At 41.0% G+C, this 3505-nt stretch overlaps 1 pseudogene; it reads right to left on the bottom strand.

Annotated features, from left to right (window-relative positions):
- The window catches only part of LOC102250508, a 66010-nt pseudogene extending 64220 nt beyond the window's left edge, over positions 1-1790 (bottom strand).
- Positions 1791-3505: the final 1715 nt, after the last annotated feature.

Genomic DNA, 3505 nt, shown 5'->3' with positions numbered 1-3505 from the left:
AGGGACCCCACCCGTGCACCAATTTGTGCACCGGGCTTCTAGTTTTAAATAAATTCATAGATTTTAGGGTATAGAAGCTATCCCTAGTTGTCTGATACCTGACCCTGGGATTTAAGAAGTTGATAAGGGAATGTGTTTTTGGTGTATGCTGCATGGCCCAGAGGTGGAATTCTAATTTAAAAACAAAAGGTTGGGGTGGTGGCTCAGTAAACTGCACAGAGGGAAATTTATAGTTTTTAGCCATGAGTTCTTAACTGCGTCAAGACAGCACTTGTGAAATATTATATTATGTAAGAATTGGAATGGAGACAGATAGTAGAACCCCAAGTCTAGCATACTTTTGTGATGTTCTCAGAACCTAAGAGATAATCAATAAAAGACAGTGTATTTATTTAAACTGCATATCATATTGAATAAATTAGTTTTGAATTTGGGTCACACAACCACTGGTGCTTTAGAACTTATCTCTGTACTCTTCAGTTTGCACAGTGCTGGGGGCAAGACACTGCTGATAATTGGACACATTAATCTTTTGCTGATAGGATTCTAATACTTAACACTTATCTTTAAGGAATCATTCACAGCTAATGAGCACATTCTCTCCTTAGAGAGAGATAGATATGTGATAAAAATATTCTTATATTGTAGGGTGTATAATTTTCTTGGAAATAATTTTCAAATAAATGTAAAGTGCTCGTGGTCTTAAAGAAAGGAGTCTAAATCATCCTATAAATACCCCTAAAGATGATTTCATTTTAATGATAGGAAGTTTGGAAAAGAATATGATGGCTAATTCAGGAAGCATGTGATTTAGACCCATCTGTGTTAATCACTAGCTTCACAACATCAAACAAGTTCTTAGTGTTTGGGGATTATATTTTTCTCATTTGAAAATGAGAGAAGTAATGGTGGTGGTCATGGGTATCATCATAGGCTAAAGTGAGAAATGGATTGGACAGTGGATAATGTCTGTGTCTTTAAGGAAATGTCTAATTCCAGCTGTCATTTATACTGTTGTTAGCCAGTTAGTATTAGACATAAGACAAGAACATTTGGTTCTTTGGTACTCATTTAGTGTTAGTCACATATTACTATGGTAAGCAAAAATCTGAAACCTGGAAAAGTGCTGAATCCTCCTGTTCCATTTTTTTTCCCCATGAAAAGGTACACAGGTAGAGATGGTCTGGTGAATCATTGTGCAGATGTGGGTGTTGTTTTCTCATTGTTGAGCCAGCCCTGAACAAAAGGCTATGGGCAGTTTTATCTACTGGGAGGTGAGAGTCTGGGTGTGCAGAGGTGAGGGGATGAGGAGTACTGAATAGCCAGTCACAGTGGAGAAAGGTGTCTTTAATGTATTTCCCTCTTCCTACACTCACCCTCTGTCCCAAATAGCTTCTATTTCTTATATATTTAAGGCCCGTCACCTATGTTGAGGTGCAGGGGGTTCCCATATAGGTGCTGCTCCTAAGCGGGACATGCACAGGTGGTCTGGACCATCCACTTGAGGCTTGCGCCAATACCTTCTGGTCAGACAGTTTCACAGAGACAGCACCGAGATCTGAGCCGAGCTGGAGAAATTACACACAAACAGGTTAGATGCAAGCACACAGGGGGTTTACTTACCAGTTCCTGACGGGTCTCAGATGCTGGGAAGGATCCACCCGGCGATGCTCGCTGACACACACAAAGGGGTAGACGGTGCCGTTGGCTGCTGGCTCTTTTGTCGATCGACAGTTAATTGGGAGAGTTTTGTGCTGGGAACCAAGACGGGAGCACACACAGGTCCTCATGCTCTGGCGACAGGAGAGCTATGAGCTGCTGGGTCGAACAGACTGTCTGATAATATACCCCTCTGTAGACGTGGTCCTCGCTGGTGTGTGTGTTATCAGCGGCTGCCATATGTGGATCCACCCGGGGTCTGCTAATTTATGGGTGTGTACAGGCTTTGGGCATTCCCATCAGATAGGTTGTTTATCAGTACCAAGCAGAGCTACAAGGGTGCATTCCTGGGTCCCACACAGCATTCCTATATCTAACATTACTATAACAGTCCACACAGGGTTACATGCTTTAAGTCTTATATTCTAAGATCCTAACATTAAGTACTATAATGATTACTATAACAGTAAGTAATTAGGTAGAATTGAGCAGAAAGGAAATGAATGATCAAATTATCATTTGTTGGGGTCCAGCCCCAGCAGGTCCAGGGGTTCCCAAAGGTGTGGACGGAGTCAGTGAAGAAGGAAGGACACGGAGGCAGCGTTCAGTTGATCAGCATAGCCAGGTTCCATAGCCAGGTTCTTTAGCTTAAGCGTGATTGTTCGTAGTTAAAGTGATTAACTACCCTCCTGGCACTTAGTTAAGGGGTTTTACTGATTTATTCCCTTCCTTAGTCCTGTTAATCCCTAACTCCAGGGAAAAATTCCCACCTGGTGAAACAACCTTTCTCGGAGAGGTGACCTTGGTTAAAACACATAGTGCTAAGAAGGGGAGCAAACATATTAAGAACAGTATGCCATATACGCCAGGTCCCTTAAAACGTATGCTGTGCAGATGTTTCTTCCCTGCAGTGACTGTGTCAAGCAGCAAGGATGGACCGGCTTCCGGCAACCATTTTCTTTGTGGGGAAGGAAAGACACTAGTAATTTCCAGCATAGTAAGTGATTCAAGCCAAGCTGTTGCCAGCATTTTATTCTAATGCATTACCAAGGAAGATACCAGGGGTGAGACTCTCTTTTGGACTCTCCATTTATTTTTGTATAGTTTTTTTAGGGACACAAAATATCATGGTTCTGATAGAAAAATTTCATCTCCTTCCTTTTTTAAAAAAAGTCAGGTTTTTTTTTAAGTAATTCTGAGTAGACAAATGACAACTCCAGTTAGGATTTCTGACCTAATTATGAATTATGAATTTTACAAAAATGTGTAGTTTAAAAGAAAATCAGTGATTATTTTATTTCATCATTTTTTAATCCTCACCCAAAGACAAGCTTTTTAAAAAACTTGCTTTAGAGAGAGAGGGAGAAATGTCAATGTGACACTGAAACATAGATCAGTTGCCTCCCACATGTGCCCCAACCAGGTATCAAACCCACAAGCTGGGTACATACCCTGACCAGGAATTAAATACTTTACTCTTTGGTATACAGGATGGTGCTTCAACCAACTGAGCCACACCAGCCAGCGCTAAGTAAGTTATTTTATTTTTGAGTTTCTTTTCAGTGAATATTATAATGAAATTTAATTTCCTACCAAATAAATCTGGCTAACTTCTGCTGGTAAGTAAAGTACTTAAATACAGTAACCCTGAAACTTTTTGATACATGTATTGGAGGCCTTGAGACTCCATCTCTGAGACAGGACCTGAGACAATACCCCTAATGTGTACACCCTTCCCTAAGGGCTCAATCCCATATATGCTGAAGCCAGTGTGCTTCCTACTTTGTCACTGACCAAGATGGCCTGAATGTTTCCCTCAGCTTGACTAAACTTTGGACAGGTTTCT

Source organism: Myotis brandtii, unplaced genomic scaffold (assembly GCF_000412655.1).
Source record: "Myotis brandtii unplaced genomic scaffold, ASM41265v1 scaffold1755, whole genome shotgun sequence".
Lineage (NCBI taxonomy): Eukaryota > Metazoa > Chordata > Mammalia > Chiroptera > Vespertilionidae > Myotis > Myotis brandtii.
This window is presented reverse-complemented; position numbering and strand designations above follow the sequence as displayed.